Source organism: Ceratotherium simum, chromosome X, assembly GCF_057802395.1.
Source record: "Ceratotherium simum simum isolate JZ-2026a chromosome X, ASM5780239v1, whole genome shotgun sequence".
Classification (NCBI taxonomy): Eukaryota; Metazoa; Chordata; class Mammalia; order Perissodactyla; family Rhinocerotidae; genus Ceratotherium; species Ceratotherium simum.
The window spans coordinates 55,218,059-55,241,493 of NC_141940.1; the positions used below are offsets into that span (position 1 = coordinate 55,218,059).

The following is a 23,435-nucleotide window of genomic DNA, read 5'->3' on the forward strand; positions in this document are numbered from 1 at the left end:
AAGTCCATTCCTTGGATAGGATAGCTAAAATGGCTCCCTTATATCCTATGTTTGTGGAGACTGGGGAACAGGTCAAGCAGAGTTGAAACTTAGTTCTCTTTTCTTAACATAACTAGATTACAATTTTGAAGTTTCAGTCTTTAATTATATCACAAGACAATTATGAAAGATTCCAAATATAGATTTTTTGATTTCGTGATTATCTTGGGCAGCTGCCCTGGGTTAGTTGCCACAGGCCTCACTCCTTTCTGGAGATGGCCCCATTATATGATTTAAGGCAATGTAGAATTGTTTTGCAAAATAAACGTAGGAAAAGGCAATGTTGGAACAACAAAACATTTGGATCTAAGAACTGAGAATTTTAAAATTATGAAATAAAGTCATAACTCTATCAATCACTTTTAATATTCAGAAAGTTTATGTTTTTCAATTTTCTCTTTATAATATATATTACTACTATTTCTCAAAGCAATGCTGATGAGCTAAAATAAACTCGATAAGCATAATGAAAAAAGGGGTCCAATACAAATTGCAAGCGTTTTAAAGATATAAAGAATATTTTATTTAGGTTGTTTGCGTGTATGTGTTTTTTTTTAAATAATAATTACTATCTCACGTTTGAAACAAGTATGAATGTCACTTCATAGTCACAGTAAGGTATACTTAATTTGAATTCCTAGTGCACTAGAGGCATTTCTGAAGATTTAACTTGACTGCCCTCAAATCCTGCATTTTCAAATGTAAAATAACTCATTCAAAAGGAAGATAGCTGAAAACATTGTTGGAGTTGAATATTACCTCATTAGTTTGAAGTTAGGGTGGGCACCTAGCATGAAATTCAAATTCATGTGGCATTCATATTCAAATGTGAACTGAATGAGCTATTAAATGAAAATTGTTCAAATATGCTAAGAAGAGAATGAAGACAAAACAGAACGGCCTTGCCACATGAGTAACAGTGGAAAGAAAGTTAAAATGATATTCTTTCACTTGCATACTTATGTTTGAGCATTTGTAGTTTTAAATCACTTCTGGATAACACTGAGTTCCTGAGTTCTTTATTGTTTTCAGTTAATGAAATCATTTGTCTATCATTTCTATATATGCTTTGTATATTTTGTATTCTTTCTTCCTACCTATTACCCAAATGCTTTATCCCTTATGCCCAAGGAAGATTTGGGAAAGGGAGGTGACACACATTAAAAGAGATACAGAAGGCAGGGACAAGATCTCTACACTTCAGATCTCCCCTTCTCTATTTAGTAAAAATAAAAGTCCTTGAGGGTAATAATGTCTAATTCATCCACATAACTTGTATTACTCCTCTCCTTCCAGCATCTAGCACAGGGCTTAGCATGCACAGAATGCTCATCAAGTATTTGTCTAATTGAATCTAGAGAGGAAAATCTATTTTCTTAGTCAGAATAAAATAATTAGCTAATATACACCCCATTTCTAAGGAATATTCAGGCTGTGTACCCTAGTGCAAGTTTAATAATTTCTTCAAAATGTTCATTCCTGTCTTGGAGCTGGGAAGTTCCAGCTTTCTTTATGTAGGCATTGGCTTTGGAGTCAGAAAGACACAAAATCAAGACCAGCTATACCCCTGGTAAAAGCTGTGTATGGACTCTGAAAAGTTCATCATTCTCTTTGAGTATCAGCTTTATCTACAAAATGGAAATAATAATGGTACCTACCTGATAGAAACACTAGGGATTGAGATGAAATAAGGTATGTAAATAGTTTAATGACATTCAATAGCAATGCCCAATAAGTAATAGCTATTTTTGTAATTATCATCATTTTCCCCAGATCATCTCATTGAAACTAAGTATTATTAACATACCAAGACATTTTTTTACTATAACCAATTTCAGGTAACAATTTTTAAGAAATTTGAGCAATTAAACTTTCATACAAAGAAGAAGAAAACATGCTAATAAAGTGTTAGAGAAAGAAGGTGATATTTCATTAACTCAAAGCATTCAGATCCAACAAATACACTCCAACAACAATTTTAAAAGGCAGTGCTTCAATTATCAAGAAAGTAAAATCATGTTAATAAGTACTAATTGCTGGGGAGTATTTCCCCACTTTACCTCTTTTTGAAGTTTTGCTAAGGGCATTTATTTATTTAGTTGTTTATTTATTAATTCAAAATGTATTTATTGAGTGCTTGCTATGTACCTGTCGGGGGAAGAGGAAGAATCTCCCTCTGCCCTTTTCCTTAAGGTTCTTATGGCTGGCCAAATAATCAACAAGACAGGTTAGCAGGAGAAAATAATACCAAGTTTAATAACATGTATACATGGGAGAAACTCAGAAATGAGCAACTCGTCCCTTTGTCTAAGCTGCTTGCTTAAGTATTGCAGCTAAAGGAGAGGAGCGTGTTGGGGGTGGGTAGTGGCCTGGGACTTCAGAGGGCAGGAGGACAATTCTTTTCAGGGTCATCTATAGATAATGTGGTCAGGGAGAGACAGAGTTTTTGATAAAAGGGGCTTGGTGCCTTTCCTATTGTAACCTCTATCCTACATTATCTTTGCAGCCATCATGATAGAAGATCTGTTCCAGGAAGGAGCCACCATGTCAAATTCTTTAGGCAGTTAGTGGGGGAGGTCAAATGTCCCTCAGAGAAAACAATCAAGGTAAAGAGCTATATTTCAGGGTGGCCAAATCTTGATCTCCCACAGTCCCGCCTTTGAAACTAAAAGTTTCACAGTCCTTTTGAAACTTAAAGAAGTTTCATAGTCCAGAAGCTGAGTTGGTAGATTGTTTCATCTCACTGAACACATTTCTTAGTCCTGATAATAGATCAGTTCAATTAAGTTCCTTTTGGAAGGTGGTGATGCAGGTGGGCTCTCAAGGTTACTCCTATATGATGGAAGCAAGCAATCAAGTATTTAATAGAAGCATTTCTATGGAAACAAAAGAAAAACAAGGTTAATGGTTGGAGCAAATTGGAAACGTGTTTCTGAGATAAGAGGATAGCCAGTTAAGAAGATTTTTAGATGTCAGCGTCAAAGTATCTTTTGCAGTTTAAAATGTTTCTGATGATGTCATTGGGTAATCAAATCTTAAGTTTCTATCAAGTCCATCAGCTTCAGTTTGCAAGGCTTCAGGAAAAAGGGCAGGTTCAGTTCTCAGTGATTTCAAATGAAAATGATGGAAAAAATCAAAAACGTTAGTTTGGATATCTGTAGACAGATATTTTAGGAGACTAGAAGAAATCAGGATCCAGTCCAGTAAATAGATACAAAAGAAAAACCTCAAAAGACGATTAACAAAACTAGGATCCAATATCCGCAAATGTATACTATAGTTTTTACTGAAATATAATTTTTCTCTCTAAAATCACCCTCATTTTTATTAAGATAGCAAAATTAAAACTAGTTTGCAAAATAAGTCTAGTTCCAATAGAGTTGGCCCAATTATTTACATAAGTACAGCAAGAATAGCCATTGATCACATTGGCTCTTTTAAATCTGCTTTGCTGGAACTTTTTATAAAGAATCTCAGATTGAACTTCAAAGGCCTCTCGAGGCCAGGAAAGCCAAGCCAAGGATTTTGTCATCAGACTTTGCCTGCAATGCCTACAGATTTGGGTGAATTCCTCTCTTCCGAGGTTCCCCCAAAATATTTTGAGGTTCCTTGACCCTGCCAGATAAGTGACATTCTTTACTTATCCTGGTAAGTGTTGCTTGGAACATAAGGTGCCAGGCCAATATTTCCATGTGGCTTTATTCCATAAAGTCCAATCTTCATTCCTCAAAAGCTGTATGGTTATATTACAAATATGATGTTCCAGTCACAGCCTTGGTAATATAACCAGTGTTTCCAATTGTGTCCTGTTATAAGGAGAACAGATTCTTATTGAACTTATGCAAATAACTATTTTGCCATGAAAACAACAATATTCACTTACTAAGAGTTTCCAAATCCTGGAGGGATCAGGTAGAGAGAAAAAGATAAATATTTCAATTTTACTTGCAAAAGTATCATTTACCAAATTGCTATAAGTCATAGCTAGCTCAGGAGAAAAGAGAAAAAGTTTTCTTTAACTCTGAAAAAACAAACCATTAAAAATTCGGCAATACTTCAAATGAAAAATCATAAAAATTATAATTATCCTTATCAGTTCATTCAGTCTTGTGTAATCCATTCTTGATCCCAATCTTTTTGTTAGCAGCTTCATGAAGTCAGTTTCTCCATCAGATTTCTGTAATTTCTTACCAACTTCAGTTTTATGATCAGAAAGTTTGTCAGAAACCTGTATTCCAGTGTAAATATCAGAGTCCTTTCCATGAATTTTTCTGAAGTTGAAACATATTTTGCAAAAGCATTAGAGCAAAGAAATAAGTCTGTAAAGAACAAGACCTCAAAATGGCAATTGACAGAGAAATTTTGTTAATTTTGTGACATACAACACTTTAAAATAATGATAACCAGAATTATGACTGATAACCAGGACAGATCAGAATTTCAGTAATGTTATACAATTTTAAAACACCTATGTCAATAACACTTGCCCACATAATACCACCTAAGAAGGTTTATCATCACTTGTCTGACAATGCTGCCCATGTAATTTAACATAGTGAATAAGCCTAATAAGTTAAGTATCTTTCTCCTTATAGGAAGAGAGCAAATTTCTTTGAGAAATTCCAGGGCCCTTTGAAAATTCTCAAAGAAAAAAAGTAAAAAAAAGACTTTATTTAAGATATGAATTTTGTGGAGCTTGTCCAAAATATAAAAAGTCAGAGCAAACAGAGCCTTAACAGTCCAAAAAGCCTTAATAGAGAGACTTCAGTTTTTTGAACACAGGAAATTATTTTAACAGGTTTTTTTTTTTTTGGTAGACTTACTCAAAGGTAAAGAAAAATCTTTTGTAACCTCTTTATCAAGTTTAAGCAAATTATCCTTTTAAGAGACAGAAGACCAAATTTTAATTTTGCACCAGCTTACTTCTCATTTATTTAGTTAAATTCATTTCAATCTTAGCCGACTTGACCACGCAAAAACTCCTTTTCCAGAATTCCTCTTCCACAAACCTATAACTTTCTTTTTACATTCAGAATTTGTCCCATGTCTTTCTTTTCCCTCGTAGTACTTGAGGACAAATTTATCTTTCTTAATCAACCAAACAAAACATTTGCATTCTTTGTACCTTTATACATCTTACTTTCCTTGTACACAAACATATTTTTCTTAATTTTTAGTAGCTTTAATCACATATATTAATTAGAAATTTTAACCTTTAGAAACCTTAATTTGTAAGTAAAAACTAAGTAAACCATTATAAACTTTCTTTTTCATTAGTATCTTGTGGCTTGGAAAATTTACGAATCCTTCATAACTTCTAGAAATATGTTACTTTATAGTACAATCTTTTAATAAAACACATGTTTACCAATAGACCCAAAACATCTTTTAATTTTCCTGTAATGAAAAGCTAAAAGTAGACAAACGTACATTTAGCAAGCAATATCTAATATCTTATCTTATTTGGAAACGATCTAGATACTCAATTGAATTTTTATCATAAAATTTAGCAAAACTCTAAAGTTTTAAGTTACCAAAAAGAGTTTGGAAGCTGTAACCACCATAACACATAATTATTGTTTAAACTTCCTCCAACATTCATCCTTTTCACAACTATTTAGTTGCTTATTCCCAATAATTATTTAGATTGCCTACAAGACTTCATAAGACTTCAGATAAAATTAGCCATCATTTAAATTACTATTTTTGCTAACCAGTTCTGTAATAGAAATAACATCCGTTTTTTCCTACAAAATTTCATGTAAATTTCATCACCTCTTATACATTTAAACATAGTTATCATTAAGATTTTTATCAATAGGTCTTGGTCTTCTAATTTTGGACAAGGGAAGCATTCCCAGTCAGACATTTTAAAACATACTCAGGCAAAGTTGATGTAACCTCTATATATAAAATTAGCTCAAACATTCCAACCTTTATAATCTTACCAACACTTACACTTTTACATGTTCTCAATTCAATTGTAACCTGAGTCAAGGTCTTAAGACTAGTCAAATTTTTCCCTTCCTTTTTCTGGTCTTCTTAGGTACCAATTAAACAATTATGTGAGAGCTCTCAAAAAAATGTTTTTTCCCCCAATTTAGAAGTTTTTCCAATTCAAAGGATCCATCGTCTGGCCATTGACAAGTAGGATCTTCATTTGTATATTTATTTTAATAGTGACTCGAACCAATAAGCCTTTTTAAGGAAAGACCCGGAGGTAACTTTCCACGCTTAGAATAAATCTTTACCATGGACGCAAGAGGCATCCCCGGTGAGGGCGCAGATGATGTAGCCCCCGTGATCCACAGAATTCACTCCCAAAGATATTCAGAGAAAGTAAAGACCTTCGTTGCACAGGCGGTAAGGATGGTGTCTCCAGTCTCCCACAATAGTGTGGGACACCTCCAGTCACAGACCCGCTAATCTGTGACACCAGGCAGGCGATACTGGAATGGAATTTTTCCAGCACTAACAAGCAACAAAGGTTAAGATGACAAAAGCCCTTATGGACTGGGCCCTTTATGACAAACTCCCCTGAGAGCTTGGCACAGCCGGACAAAGAGACAGTTCGGAACCCCAGTCTACTCGACTGGCCACCAAGGGGCACCCCGGTAAATGCACCTTCCATATGGTGGAGACTAAGGAGAATATTCTCACTGGTCACAAAGCCAAGTTTTCTCAGGACACAGAACAAGACAGAGACTACTCTGGGAGGAAAAGGGATCAAGATCAAAACCAAGAGCACTCTACCAAATTTAAACCAAGAGTCACTAAAAGCACAAGAAACTAGTTTCCCAAATATTTTCTCCTGCCAATCTAAATTTAGAAAGAGAAAAAATTCTCACCACTTCCTTCCACCGGACTCCGCAGATAGAGATTCCTGGAGGCTGACATGGTAAGAAGTCTTACCTTTTGCCGGCTTTCGTCAGGCGTTCCCGTATCTCATCATCTGCAGTAGTCCAGGGAGAAGGCAGGTCTTCCAGCCAGAGAACGCAACTTGCCAGCCAGTGCGGATCCTGCCAACTACACCAAAACTGTCGGGGGAAGAGGGAGAATCTCCCTCTGCCCTTTCCCTTAAGGTTCTTATGGCTGGCCAAATAATCAACAAGACAGGTTAGCAGGAGAAAATAATACCAAGTTTAATAACATGTATACATGGGAGAAACTCAGAAATGAGCAACTCGTCCCTTTGTCTAAGCTGCTTGCTTAAGTATTGCAGCTAAAGGCGAGGAGTGTGTTGGGGGTGGGTAGTGGCCTGGGACTTCAGAGGGCAGGAGGACAATTCTTTTCAGGGTCATCTATAGATAATGTGGTCAGGGAGAGACAGAGTTTTTGATAAAAGGGGCTTGGTGCCTTTCCTATTGTAACCTCTATCCTACATTATCTTTGCAGCCATCATGATAGAAGATCTGTTCCAGGAAGAAGCCACCATGTCAAATTCTTTAGGCAGTTAGTGGGGGAGGTCAAATGTCCCTCAGAGAAAACAATCAAGGTAAAGAGCTATATTTCAGGGTGGCCAAATCTTGATCTCCCACATACCTATTACTGTTTGAAAGGTAGGAGTATATCAGTGTTCATAATCAAAGAAGATAGCCACCCTCATGAAGCTTATATTCGATAATGGAGAGGTAAACAATAAGCAATAAAAAATAAGGCATATGTCAATTACATATTAGGTAATATGTGATAAGTGCTAACAAAAAGAGAGAAAGAAGGACAAGGTAAAGGATATGGAGAGTATGGGCTGGGGTTGAGAGGTCAGGGGAGGGCTCACTGGGAAGAAGACATGTGAACAAAGATTTAAAGTGAATATAGATACCTGCGGGAACAGTGCTCAGGGCAGGAGACCTGCTAATTTAAATTCTTGGGCAGAGGCATTCATGACATGTAAGAGGCAGTGCAAGGAGGCTAGTGAAGCAGCGTTTGCCAGAGAAAGAATAGGAGGGTATAGGGGAGAGGTGGGGAAGAGAGGTTGTGAATGGTCTTGCAGGCTTTTTCTCTCTGTCAAAGAGGATGGCATTGTAGGATATTGTCTCAGCAGTGTGTCTAGTATGAGGCTTAAATTTTATCAAAATTATAAGAAAGCTAGATTGAGTTCCACGAAAAAATGATCAAAATTTTATGTATTATTAGAATAATTAACTAATGTAATTGAGATTTCATAATCTGCTAGAGTGATTTGAGGGAGAAAGAAAATTAGGACAGGTTTAGGAGAAGACATGCCACTAGGTGATACATTTGCCTGAGGGGAAAGAGACAATAATGAAGTCTAGCAAAAATATTTAATTTAGATTTGATTAAATAAATCCTTTCCAAGCAGAGATAGGTATTAACATAGTTGACAGAAGATTTTAATATTTCTCTCAAACATTCTTTATAAGTAAATCAAAGTTTTTTAAAGTGTAGTTGAATTTGAAAGAGCAATGAAGATAAAGTCAAAACCAGAATCATAACTATAGCTCTAAAGTTATCCAATAGGGGGAAGAAAATAATGATCTTTTCAAACAGAAATAACAGTAAGCTATTAATTTATTGGTAAGTACAGACTATCAAATTCCACTGAGCTTGCTACTATCCACCTTCCAGGAAATATAAAGAAATGAAGAGGGAAAAGTCTAGGGTACTCAAGAGGTTCTGGTTTACTGGGAGCACTTAGAAATGGGCAAATCTCTTTCTGCTTTAGATCAAGAACACCATGCTACATCTACTGCCAAGGAATTTCTAATTATAAATTGTAAACACTGGAGGCATCTTTGTAAGCCTGATATTCAGGTTACTCAGAGTTTTTTTAAAAAATTCAAGACAGTCTCACTTGGGAAATCTCTCAGCAGTGGAGTCTTGCCAGCCACTGCTGTGATCCTTCCCAGTTCAAAGAAGAGTCACTGACTTAGTTAAATTTGCCCAGAGCTGAGGAGGCCTTTTTGCATGGAGTGAGGGCAAATGAATTTGGCAAAGACAGATGGCAAAACATCACAGAAATCACTACTGGATCATCAGAGCAACCAGTGATACCACAAGCAACTAGTGAAATCCTACAGAAGACTACCGTGAAATAGATTTTAAGTAGTCAAATGTCAAATGATAGCACCTGTTTATCAAGGAAAGCAATAATTTACAGAATAAAAGTTTCATATTTGCACACTTGTTAAAAATTCTTGGGGGAGCATAAACCAATGATTATATACCAGTCTGCTTAAAACGCACCATTGATTCTCAATAAAAATGTTTAAGTTCAGGACTAATAGATACTTCTTTTCCATTAGAAAACAAATAAGTATATGGCTATAGAGATAGATAAATGTCAATTTAGGGAATAATAAATTGAGGCATATGTTAATGGGTGACCATGTGTGCTGTAAATCATGCTGGATTTGTATTTGTCTGAGAAAAGATTTTTAAATCAATGATCTTACAACTATCTGTTAGCACAGTAGATAAGATATTTTGTTTAATTCAATGGAATGTTAACCTAGAAATGACTAATGACTCACTCCTTTTGGGCCATGCATCTCATTGTTTTTCCTCTGACAAAGGTATTAAATGGTAGTTAAATTCTTAGTTCCCACCTTGATGTCAGCCTCTGAATTAAGAAACTATGCTTAATATTTTCTTTTCAATTCACACACAAATATTTTTCTGATCACACTTTTCATGTCTAATTCAGACTTAAGAATTATGCCTATTGATACTTTCAGCCTAAGCATGCTAGTTAAGAGTAGGGACTTTGGTGAAAACAGTCTGGGCTCAAATGCCCGTTCTATCATTTAACAACCATGTGAAATTGAGCAATTTATAAAATGTCAATGTACCTCTGATTTCCTATCAATAAAATGAAGATAATAATAGTACCTATCTTATATGTTTGTGAGGCTTAAGCAGTTTAATACATTATAAACACTGAGAAGAGTACCTGGCACTTGTAAGAACTTAGTAAACTTAGCTATAATAATAATAACTATAATCATCATCATCATCATCACCATTATTTGTAGTATATTAGCATAAAATATTAAATAGAATTAACAAAGAAATTTTAAAAATGTTATATTCAAATACAACAAATTTATTTATCACATAACATTCCATGGCAGGTATTCTAGTGTGATGGGCAGCTTTCCATCATGCAGTCATTCGTGGGCGATGGCTCTGCCGCTTCTTTCTCAGTGCTCAGATTGCACTGAGCAGCACTATTCCAGGCTAAGGGCTGGGGAAGGGGAGGAGGAGCAGGAAAATAGGAAGTCCAGGGCAGGGCCAGAAATTTCTTCTTAAGCAAGCGAAGAAGTTACCATCATTACTTTTACTCACATTTCATTGTCAAGAAACTAATTACTTGACCACACCTAGGTGTAAGGGAGCCGGGCAGTTGCTATCTCTAGCAGGATAAGCTGTTCAAGGAAGAAGTCTAATACTATGGAAAAAGATGTGAAAAGATTTTGATATTCAGTTAACAGCTCTGTCACATATGTCTTGTGGCAAACTCCTAAGTAACACTGATTAGGCACAAGCTCATTTACAGTGTTTACATGTAGATCTGTGTACACATATATGTGAGTACATTTCCTCTTGACTTCCAACTGTTCAAAAGCTTTCTCAGTGACCATGGCCTTCTTTCTGCAAACCAGATGTGGTAGAGAATTAACACTCTCTGGAACAGCCATCATTCAATGACTAATGAAACTGATGTATAAATAGCTGAGTCATCACCCTTCCCCACCCTCATGAGACAACACTGAGGTAGGTGCCCTGTTCCATGGTGACACTGAATAATTATGTCACTGATTACCAACAGTCATAACATGGTTGATGCTGCCTGTTTTTCCTTCTCTGTCTTACTTCCTCACTGCCTTATAGGTATTTTGGGATATCATCTCCCAAATAAACTACTTGTACTCAAATCCTTGTTTCAGGATCTCTTTGTGGGAAAATTAAAACTAAGAAAGGGAAGAAAGGAAGTTGCAAAATTGACCGAGGTAATAGTTACTAGATATTGTATTGTCAGGAAGTTGAGAATAACTCAAAAACTGCCAAAATATTAACACATTAAAAATGACTGAAACAAAAAATTCTTACATAAAGTCTGGCCTTTCTCATTGGCAGGCTGCATATTTGAAAGAAATGGGTTAACAGCTTCCCTTATGTGATTCTAAGACTTATTACATTTGAAATATATTATTCCTATGAAACTTCCTTGCCATTCTTCATTTCCCTGTTCCAACATGATAGCCAACTAGCCATATGTGATTTTGAGCACTTGAAATATGGCTAGTTCTAGTTGAAATATGCTGTAAGTGTAAAATACACATTGGATTTTGAAGGCTTAATATAAAAAAATGTAAAATAACTCATAAATAATTTTACATTGATTACATGTTAAATAACAATAGCTTGGTTATATTGGGTGAAATAATATAGATTATTAAAGTTTGTCACTTATTTATTTTTACTTTCTTTAATGTGACTATTAGAAAATTTACAATTACATATGTGGCTCATATTATATTTGGACAGTGCTGGTATATACTAATTGGGCTTTTTGAGTTTTCTTTGGAATGGACAAAGAATATATCTATTGAACACCTTTAAAAGCATGTGGCAAGCTTTTCAGAAAATAGAGGATGATGGAATGAAATCCTTTAGTTTTCCTTAGATGAAGATATTGCCTTCAAAGGACAGAACACTAATTCTGCTCATAAAATTCCCAGAAATTTAAATAGGTATACTGTACCAAAAATACATAGGTCCATATAGCTATATGTTATCAGTTGTCATCTATCCTTATAAAGTTGTAATCAGAAAGTGCTAATTCAGTTACCTTTTAGATCCAAGTTGGTAGCTATATCATAAAATTATCACTACATAAATTTGTTGAGTGTACCTCAAAACTTTCTAATGACTTGGTTTTCACCAGTCATCAGTTCTTGCCAACATAGTTCAAAGCTTCAGCTATTTAGATAGAGTATCTCAAGAGAACAACAAAAACAAAAACAAAAGTCTATTAGTTAAGTCAGGGCTTTAAATATGTAATCACATGATTGAACAGAATAATGAGAAGATCCAACCACTCTTTCCATTAAATTATTATCTTATTGTCGATTCGCTTCTAAGAATAGAATTAAAAATACATGTGTAAATGTTCATTAACAACAGCAACTACTCTACCAGTGGAAATTCTAATGATGAAGATACTGCATCAGAATAGATGACCCCATAGTTCCTTGACTCATCTCCTAGAAGCATGGGAATAACAAATTCATTTAAAGCAATGTTTTCAAATGTGGTATACAATGATAGCCTCGTTAAACTTAACAATATTTTTCTTAGAAAAAATAATTAAACATAGCTCTCTAGCATACCAATATAGATTAATACAGAGGATCCAAGGAAAATTGAAAAGAGAACTAATTAGTTTTAAAACTCAAACTCAGGCATTCTAGACTCAAAATTCAAAAGTCAATCATATTTTTTTAAACCACAATAGCACAATAATTCTGGTTAGGTTATTCGAGCCAGATGAGAACATAGATGTCCAAAGAGTAGGGGCATCAGACTAGTGGATAAGATTCACAAGGCTCAAGTAATATGATGAAGAGTACATATGTCTAATCCCTGCTGCCAAAAGCACCTAATTGCCTATATTATCAGACCTACACCATCTTCTCTAGTTTGACCTGTGCTTATATTTAATTCTCAGTTATCCAGGCAGTCTACTCCCCAGGGAGCCTTGACAGTCAAAAATACATTTTATTCAAAGATGTTATGATCTAGAAGGAAGGAAAGAAAGAAGGAAGGAAGAAAGGAAGGAAGGAAGGAAGGAGGGAAGGGAGGAAGGAAGGAAGGAAGGAAGGAAGGAAGGAAGGAAGGAAGGAAGGAAGGAAGGAGGGAAGGGAGGAAGGAAGGGTGGATGGGAGGGAGGGAGAGGAGGAAGGAAGGGAGGAAAAAGAAGAGAAAAATTGAGTCCTACACTATTGCTATCAATCAAGGCTATAATAGACAATTCTACTTAGAATTCATAAATTCTAAGACTTTATAAGAATAGAAAAATGGGAACAACTTTGTCTGCAGTATTTTCTAAAGAGATATTGAGGCTTTTATAATTTTTCTGCAACAATAAGACTCAGGCAACTTTCATGTACAGCCAAATTTGCAGAGAAGTGTATAGATAGCATCTGCTTTATAGTGAATAGTAATGCAAAGTGTAACATGATGCTATTTAACAAGTAATTTCGAAGATGAGTACTCCCCAGAGTACAAAAAAAAAAAAAAAAACTTGATCATATTTTCTGGATATTATAGTTAAACAGCACAATAGAATCAGTTATTTACAACATAGTTTTTAACAAACGTTTTCCAGTACATGTACTCTTATCTACGTAATATACCTTTAATTGGAGAAAAATATTCACTTATTTAAAAAATATTAACATTACCTTGACAAATATCTTAAATTATGGTCTTTATTCTCTTCAGACTCTCTCTAATGCATAACTTGATAACGTCTTCTCATAATGAATACTTATGGCTATTCAGTGGTCTTGATAAACAAAGTTTTTTAATGGCTAAAGGAATGAAAATATCTGCACTTTATTTAAAAGGAAAGAAAAGCCTGACACGACACATTGTTTTCTCTTTTATTTCACAATGGTAAAAAACATGATCCAGTTTAGTACACACTGATTTTGTCTTTGTACTTTCTACTTTACCACTTTTGACCACATTCTACTTTACCATTTCTTTTAGCAAAAGGAAACCACAAATGCCAGGAGTTAAAAATCACACATACATACACACTTATACATATACTTATATATTTACATCTGAATAAAAAAATTACATATGAGATTTTATTTTATTCTTATGTTTTCAAAAATTTCTAGAATGAGCTCATGTTATGTGAATAACAAGTTATTGTTTTCCAAGTAGACAGCCATTTATGCACCAGCATTTATTGAATAATCACCACCTTCCAACAGCAAGTTGATTCATCATCTAAATCATATAACAAAATTTTGATGGTTAATTTTATGTGTCAGCTAGAAGGAACCACAGGGTGGCCAGATATTTGGTCAATAATTATTCTGGGTGTTTCTGTGAGGGTGTTTTTGGATGAGATTAACATTTAAATCAATAGACTGAGAAAAGCATATTGCCCTTATTGGGTGGGCTTCATCCAATCAGATGAAACCCTAAATAGAACAAAAACTCTGATCCTTCCCCAAGTATGAGAGAATTCTTTCCTGTCTGACTTCCTTCAAACTGGGACATCAGCTTTTTTTCCTGTTTTTGGACTCAGACTGAAACATTGGCTTTTCCTAGGTCTCAAGCCTGCGAGACACTGGACAGGAACTCAAGCCAACAGACTTTGTCTCTCCTGGTTCTCACACCTTTGACTCAGACTAGAAATAAACCATAGGCTTTCCTGGGTCGGTCTCCAGCTTGCTGACACAGCCTGCAGATCTTGAAACTTCTCAGTCTCCATAATCATGGGAACAAATTTGTAATAATAAGTCTCTCTCTCTGTATATATATACATGTATATACAGATATATGTGTATGTGTATACATATATACACACACATACGTATATAACTAAATTTTAAGGATGAGTTTTCTGAATTGGATCTGGGGTTTCTGGAATTGACTCACTAATCTAATTAGATTTAAAGACACTAATGACTCTATTTTCAGTAGTAAAGAGAACACTGATAGTCCGTGGTATGATCTGATAACGGATATATGCAAAATATTACCATTGAATACTCTGAACGAACCATTTATCAGAAGAAAGGGTCTGAGGGATTGTGTATATGATACTTTTTAATATCTTTGTAAAACTAATGAATATGAAATTGCTGGTTGCCCCTAATGTCACCAGGCAAGGTGGGGAAAGAAAAGGATGTGCTTAGGAATTTGAATTCCCAGTTGAATTGCTGCATAGATGACCTGAAAGCTTCTATGTGTGCCCTGAAGGAGACCCTTATGTACTATAGCCGCAGGGCTGTTATTACTGAAAATCAAGCTCAAAATCTTGTCCTATGACTGGCTGAACTTCAACGCAAGTTGAACTTCCAGCTTCACAGTGTATTTACTGTTGAAGTAAGGGCATTGATTAGGAAGAAATGGAATCCTGAAAGTTGGAATGAGGACATGTGGGAAGAGCCTAAATTCTGATGAGTCTTTGCTGTAGAAGCAATCTCTCCATCCCCAGTGGAAACAGCCTTTCCAACTCCATCTAAGAGGATTAATCTTTCATTGCCTGAGAAAACTGTAATGTCCTCCACTGAGGCAGTTGCCTTGCAAGACAATGCTAATTATTTTCAAGACCCTCCCCAGCAACCCCTGTTTGCTTCCAAACCTATAACTAGACTCAAGTCACAGCAGGCCCCTAAAAGTGAGGTACAAAGTGTAATCGATGAGGAGGTATGCTATACTCCAAAAGAACTACATGAATTTTCTAATTTATAGAGACAGAAGTCCAGGGAACATGTGTGGGAATGGATATTAAGGATGAGGAATAGTGGTGGAAGGAGCTTAAAGTTAGATCAGGCTGAATTTATTTAATATGGGCTTACTAAGCAAAGATTCTGCATTTGATGTCGCAGTCTAGAGAGTTAGAAAGGGCTCTAACAATTTCTTTGGTTGATTGGCTGAAACGTGGACCAAAAGGTGGTCCACAATGAGTGAGTTAGCAAAGCTAGACCTGCTTTACTTTAAAGATTTTATTTATTTATTTTTTCCCCCCAAAGCCCTAGTAGATAGTTGTGTGTCATAGCTGCACATCCTTCTAGTTGCTGTATGTGGGACGCGGCCTCAGCATGGCCGGAGAAGCAGCACGTCGGTGCGAGCCCGGGATCCGAACCCGGGTCGCCAGCAGTGGAGCGCGCTCACTTAACCACCAAGCCACGGGGCCGGCCCTCCTGCTTTACTTTAATGTAGAAGAGATTCAAAGGCTTAGAGAGAGATTGGAATGTTAGAATGGATTAGTCATTTGAAGCCTACTCACTAACCCTGAGAGAGTCCAAAAGACACAACTTTTACCATGACCTTTAGAAATAAATTTGTGTGGAGAATCAGAGGAGATTTAGCTCAGGATTGTATCACAGTGGGCCCACTGAGTACCCAAACACATCTTGTGGTTATTTCCGCAGTTCCAGAATGCATAATTGGAGTAGACATACTCAGCAGCTGACAGAATCACTACTCTGGTTTCCTAACCTGTGGAGTAAGGGCTTTATGGTGGAAAGGCCAAGTAGAAGCCAGTAGAACTACGTCTACTTGAGTACATAGTAAACCAAAAGCAATACTGCATCCCTAGAGGAACTGCAGAGATTAGTACCAACATCAAGGTGTTGAAAGATATAGGGGTGGGTTGGTGATTCTACCACATTACATTTGACTCACCTATTTTGCTTATGCAAAAGGAAATGAATCTTGGAGAATGACAATGGATTATTATAAGCTTAACCAGGTGTTGACTCCAATTGCAGCTATTGTACCAGATGTGGTTTCATTGCTTGAGCAAATTAACTCATCTCTTAGTACCCGGTATGCAGCTATTGATGTGAAAAATACTTTTTTTTCCATATATATATATATATTTTTTGAGGAAGATTGGCCCTGAGCTAACATCTGTTGCCAATCTTTCTCTTTTTTTAATTTTTTCTCCCCAAAGCCCCAATACCTAGTTGTAGGTCCTTCTAGTTCCTCCATGTGGGATGTCGCCCCAGCATGGCTTGATGAGTGGTGAGTAGGTCCACGCCTGGGATCTGAACCAGTGAACCCCGGGCCGCTGAAGCAGAACACACAAACTTAACTGCTATGCCACCGGGCCAGCCCCTCTCCATATTTTTTAAAAAGGAGCAAGACAAGCAGTTTGCTTTCAACTAGCAAGACCAGCAATAGACCTTCACTTTCCTACCTCAGGATTTTATCTACTCTGTAGCCCTATATTATAATTTAGTACACAGGGATTTAATCACTTTCCCCTTCCACAAGATATCATTCTGGTATATTATATTGATGACATTAATATAATGTCATCAATTATGACATCAATTATGAGCAAGAAGTAGCATTTAGTTTAGACTTACCAGTAAGACATTTGCATGTCAGAGGCTGTCAAGTAAATCTAACAAAAATTCAGATGCCTTCTACCTCCGTGAAATTTCTAGATGTCCCATCATGCGAAACATGTTTAGGTATCCCTTCTAAGGTGAAGGATAAGATGTTGCACCTGGTCTATCCTAAACCAAGAAAAGGCATAATGCTCAGCAAGCCTTTTTAGATTTTGAAGGCACATATTTTTTATTTGGGTGTGTTACCCTGGCCTATTTACTGAGTGACCCAAAAGTCTGCTAGTTTTGTGTGGGGTCCAGAACAAGATAAGGATTTGCAACAGGTCCAGGCTGCCATACAAGTTGCTCTGCCATTTGAACCATATGATCCAGCAGATGCCTATGGTACTTGAAGTGTCAGTGGCAGATAGGGATGCCATTTGAAGCCTTTGGCAAGCCCTTATAGGTAAATTGCAGCACAGGCTTTTAAGATTTTGGAGCACAACACTGACATCCTCTGTGGATAACTACTCTCCTTTTAAGAAACAACTCTTAGCCTGCTACTAGGCCTTACTAGAGACTGAATGCTTAACCATGCACTGCCATTTATCATGCAACATGAGCCCTCCATCATGAACTGAGTGTTATATGACCCATCAAGCCATAAAGTTGGGTGTGCATAGCAGCATTCCATCATCAAACGGGACTGATATATACATGATTGGGCCAGAGCAGTCCTTGGGGCACAAGCAAGTTACTTATCGAATGGCCATAGGTCCCCACTTCTGCTAAACTACATTCTTTTTTCTAGCCTGCACCAAGAGTGAACCCTAATGTAAACTATGGACTTTGAGTGATAATGATGTGTCAGTGTAGGTTCATCATATCAGTGTAGGTTCATCAATTGTATCAAATGTACCATTCTGGTGGGGTATGTTGGTGTGTGCGGGAGGAAGTACATGGAAAATTTCTGTACCTTCTTCTCAATTTTGCTGTGAACCTAAAAGTGCTAAAAAATAAAGTCTGTTAAAAAATGTACAAGTGATTTTAGAACTGGATAATGGGTAGAGGCTTGAAGAGTTTTTTTGGTGCATGTTATAAAAAGTATAGATTGCTTTGCAGAGACTGTTAGTGAGAATATGGACATTAAAGGTGATTTTGGTTTGGTCTCAGAAGGAAAGGAGGAACATCTTATTAAATATTGGAGGAAAGGTGATACTTTTTATAAAGTGTCAAAGTACTTGGCCAAATAATATTTTAGTGTGTTGTGAAAAATAGAAATTGTAAGTGACAAAGTTGAATATTTAGTTGAGGAGATTTCCAAGCAAAGATTTGAAGGCCTAGACTGTTTCTCTTTATTGCTTATAGTAAAATGCTAAAGGAGAAAGATAAATGGAAGGAATTTTTAAATAAAAAAAGAACCATAACTTGAAGATTTGGAAAATTCTTTACGTAGCCATACTGCAAAAAGCAGAAAAGCATGTTTTGGAGAGAACACTAAAGGCATGGCTAGAAAATCATATGATGAAGAAGTTATGGTTGTGACTCATGGATCTCAGCAGCCAACCCAGCAGAATCCAGAAATAGAAATGAGGTTATACCAAAAGAAACACTATCAGCTTGGACTAAAGGAGACAGAGACAGGACAAAATGAAGGAAGTCTGTTGGACTCCTGGGATTATACAGAATAGGATAATAAAACTATCCTCCTGTGAGCATGTCTTATTCGAAAAAATGAACGGATGACCCCAAAGCTGATTCAGAGATAAGTAGCACTGCCACTGCTAGAATGCCACTTCATGAATAGACCAAGGGACATGGCCCCAGGTGGGGCAAGCTGTCCCTTTCTTGGTTTCAAAGGGCAAGACCATCTCCTTCTTTTCAGCAGGCCAGGCTGCCGCAACCTAGGACCTCAGGGACAGTGGTGGCACATAGGGCCATAGGAGTGGCATTACCATCCAAGGCCATGGGGCTAGAGCTGCCCCCTATGGCTGAGGTGGTAATGCTGCCACCTAGAGCCAAAGATGCAAAGCCACCACTTAGGGATGAAGGGAATATTGTACCACCTCAGTGGGCCTGGAAGTCGGCTGCTATCCTGATAGGCCCAAAGGACAGTGGATTAAGCCAAAGATGATTATTCTTAAGACTTAAAACTAAATATGATTTGCCCTACTAGGTTTTAGATTTGCTTGGGACTTGTGACCCCTTTATTCTTTCCAATTTCTTCCTTTTTTTAATGGGAATACCTATCCTATGCTTGTCCCACCATTGTATTTTGGACAGAGATAACTTGTATGCTTTCGCAGGTTCACAGCTCCAGAGGATTTGGCCTCAGGGTGACTCATACCTCTAGTCTTGCCCACACTTGATTTAGATAATATTTAGATGAGACTTGGGACTTAGAGTTGATGCTAGAATGGGTTAAGAACTTGGGGCTGTTGGGATGGGGGTGAATGCATTTTGCTTGTGAAAATGATATGAATTTTTGGGGTCCAGTGGGCAGAGAATTATGGACTGAATTGTGTCCCCCCAAAAATTCATATGCTGACGTTTCCATCCCCAGTACTTCAGAGTGTAACCATATTTGAAGATAAGGCCTTTATTTAAAAAGTTAAGTAATTAAGGTTAATGAGGTCATATGGGTGGGGCTAAATCCATGTGACTGTATTTGGATATAAGGCCTTCAAAGAGGTGATTAAGTTAAAATGAGGCAGATAAGGTGACATCCTAATCCAATATGACTGTTTTCCTTGTAAAAAGAGAAAGAGACACCAGGGATATACTAACAAAGAAAAGGCCATGTGAGGACATAGCAAGAAGGTGGCCATCTGCAAGCCAATAACAGAGGCTTCAGGAGAAACTAAACCTGCAGATACCTTGGCTTTGATTTCTAGCCTCCAGAACTGTGATAAAAATCAATTTCTGTTGTTTAAGCCACTCAGTCTGTGGTATTTTGTTATGGAAGCCCTAGGAAAACAATACAGTGGTTAAAGGCTTGACTGTTACTTTCATTTTTGGCTTGTCGCTTTAATTGGCTACTTTGACACATGACAGCCTAACTCTCTCCAGCTCATGAGAGCTTCTGAGGTTGCCTAACAGAGATTGAGGTAGATAAGCCTTTTTTGAGTGGTTTTATGTTGATCTGGCTAGGAATTTAGGCTATTTTTGATGTTTGCAGTAGCCATAGACATGAGAGGCTCAATTTTCTCTAGTGTCCTTCCTTTTGTCTCCTGTTTGCTTTGAGTTTCCCTAGAAACTCCTTCTTAAATAAAGTCTATGTCTTGCAACTCTCTCAGCTATAATCCACTATTATTATATTGGTGCCCTGTGATGCACTGGCAAGTGATTGAGGAGGCGAAGCATTCTATAGCTTTATGATTAAATCTCAAGTTTTTAAGTTGACTTTATTCTCTGGCTGGCTATATTTTTTAAAAAAAATTTAAGTCTGTTTTTCTTCCTTTATGTGAGTCATGATGTCTAGAGTAGACAGGAATTGTCTAATAGCCCTTCCCACAGATCAGATAAGGCTCTGATAAAGCAGTTTCCCCTGGTGCAGACCTTTATTATGGAGAACGTAATTCTCTAGGTGTATTTATACATAGTTAATTTTCCTTTATCTCCTGAGAGAATTTTTCTCAGATATTCACCATGAGAAGCTGGTGGGGGTCCTGGTAGCAAAACTCACAAAAAAGTGTGGGGGAGGGCCTTAAGACCAGATCCTCAGGAATTTTAAACTCTCAAAATAGTCCACACTCAGTTTCCAGTAATTTGTCCATTACCATTTAAGTGTTCCTATTAGTTACTGGTTCCGTTAGCTTATGTTGCCAATAAGCTGTAATTGACTGTATTTGTTGGTATCTCCAGTTTTCAGAAAGATAGTTTGCCCTGAGATATCAATTTTTTGATACCTATAACTTCTTAGATATTGTTGAATTTCTGTTTATTCAGTGTTTTTCTAGTGACAACTTTCATGCATTTTATGTATCAGAGCACAAACCATAATATTCTCTTTCCCTCTTCTTTGAAAAATAATTTTGCTCTATATAGATTTCTTGGTTGGTGTTTTTATTTTAAACACTTTAAATATTTTATTTCACGGTCTTCTTGCTTGTATGGTTTCTGAATTGTAGTCCACTGTCATTCTTACACTTGTTCTTACAGGTAAGGCATTTTATATTCTTTGCCTTTTTTCTACCATATCTGAGTCTGTTTCTAGTGATTGCTTTATCTCTTCATACTGTATTTATTTCTTGCCTTTCAGAATGCCTTGTACTTTTGTTGAAAACTAGACAAGTTATATTAGTAATAGTAACTGAGTTAAATAGGCCTCTGGGTCTACAATTTATGTTAATCTTGCTAGAAGATGGGCTCTTTTAAATATTTGTTGTAGTTGTAGGTGCCAGAGGCTTCAAATTTCTCCTTTTTTTGTTTTCGTCTTCCCTCTTGACTTTGGCCATCCTTAAGTACTCCTCCTCATACAGAGTATGTGTCTTGCAACTCTTTCAGCTGCAATCCACTACTACTAAATTGGAACCCTGGTTGATGTGTTGGTAAGGTTTTTGGGTATGGGATTATTTTATTGTCTTTCAAATAAATATTAGTCTTTTAGTGGGCCTGTGTCACTGGCCTGTGACCCTCACAAGTGTTTCTTCTTGTATAGTTCCCTCTTCCTCCTTAGGTGAGGCATTGGAGCCAGAGGGAGTTAGAATGAACAAAATGACTTTTCCTATGGATCTGGGACAAGGCTATGACTAAGTATTTGCTCCTGGACAATAGTCCTGTGCTATGGAGAAGATGCTGGGCATATATAACAAAGGATGACTCTTTCCTTCCCTCTGACAAAGCCATGAAGGGATATTTCTCAGATCTTTATTATGAGAACCTGGTAGGATTCTTGGAGGTAAAGCTCACAAATGTGTGAGGCTCTCAGGAGTTTCTCATTCTCACTATAGTCCACACTCAGCCTCCATCGATTTGTCAAAATTACCATTTAAATGTTCCTACAAGTTTGTGGCTCCAGAAGCTTCTGCTCCAGGTAAGAAGAACATTGTGATTCTGAATTCACCTGTTTGTACACATTTCAGGGAGGCAGTTTGCCTTGCATTCTCACTTCTCTGATGAATCCAAGAAAAGTCACTGATTTTCAGTTTTTCCAGTTTTTTCTTATCGTAAGGAGGTAAGCAACTACTGCTAAACGGTTTAAGTGTTGTAGCTGAAACTGGAAGTATCACATACACTTTTGTATAATATATTTGCTCTCTACAGACTCCTAAGCAGATAGTTTTTTTTTTTTAATTACTCAATACTTTAAAGGTGTTGCTCCACTGCCTTCTCACTTGCATTTTTTCTGCTGAGAAATCTACTGTCTTCACTATCTTTATTCTTCTGTATGTAATGTGTCATTTTCTCTTGCTGCTTTTAAAAAATATTTTCTTTGTCACTGGTTTTTGGAAATTCAATTATGATGCAACTTCCTGTAGGTTTCCTCATGTTTCTGGTGCTTGTGATTCACTGAATTTCTTCAATCTGTGGTTTTATAGCTGTTATCTAATTTGGATAGTTGTCAGCAATTATTCCCTAAAGTATATATTCTGTCTCTTCCTCTCTGCCCACTTCAGCACTCCAACTACACACATATTTTGGGCTACTTGAAGTTGTCTCATATTTTACTTGTGTTCTTTTCATTTGATTTTGATTATTTTTGTTCTTTGTGTTTCATTTTAATACTACTTCTTGAAGTCCACTAATATTCATTTCTGCAATGTCTAATATGCCATTAATCCCATCCATTTTATTTTTTCATTACTACTCTGAGTAGTAAGCTGGGGAAATTATAAGGTTCAACTTGTTTGTTTCCTGTCTCCTTTATCACATAGTGTCCTACATCTTGAAAAGCATTATTTCAAGTATTTCACCTGCCTCTGTTTTTGTTTTATTTAGGATCTATGGTAGATCTGGTCCCTGTTATACCATCTCATCCAAAAGTGAAAATTTCTATTGAGTTCTTATTTTTAATTATTGTGTTTTTAGTCTTTTATTTCCCCATTTGTTTCCTTTATATAATTTCTTAAAAATATTTGTCACATTTATTTTGAAGTCTTTTATTTAGCTAGTTTCAAAAATGGCTCACAATGGTCCTTGCTTCCTGGCATTCACACTTTTCTGTAGTCCCCTCCAACATAGAAAGGGGCTGATACTTGTAACCCATACCATAATTTGGAAATCATGGTGTTTGATTTCTAATGACAAGTCATAAAAACTTTGCAGTTTCTGGTTTGGTCTGTCTCATATTACTCATCTAGGGTAAATGTAGCTGCTATATTATAAAGATACTCACAGGCT

General features: G+C 36.5%; 1 pseudogene; it reads left to right on the forward strand.

The window, feature by feature from the left end:
- Positions 1-15,309: 15,309 nt before the first annotated feature.
- LOC101397945 (large ribosomal subunit protein uL11 pseudogene) overlaps positions 15,310-23,435 on the forward strand; it is a 47,480-nt pseudogene continuing 39,354 nt past the window's right edge.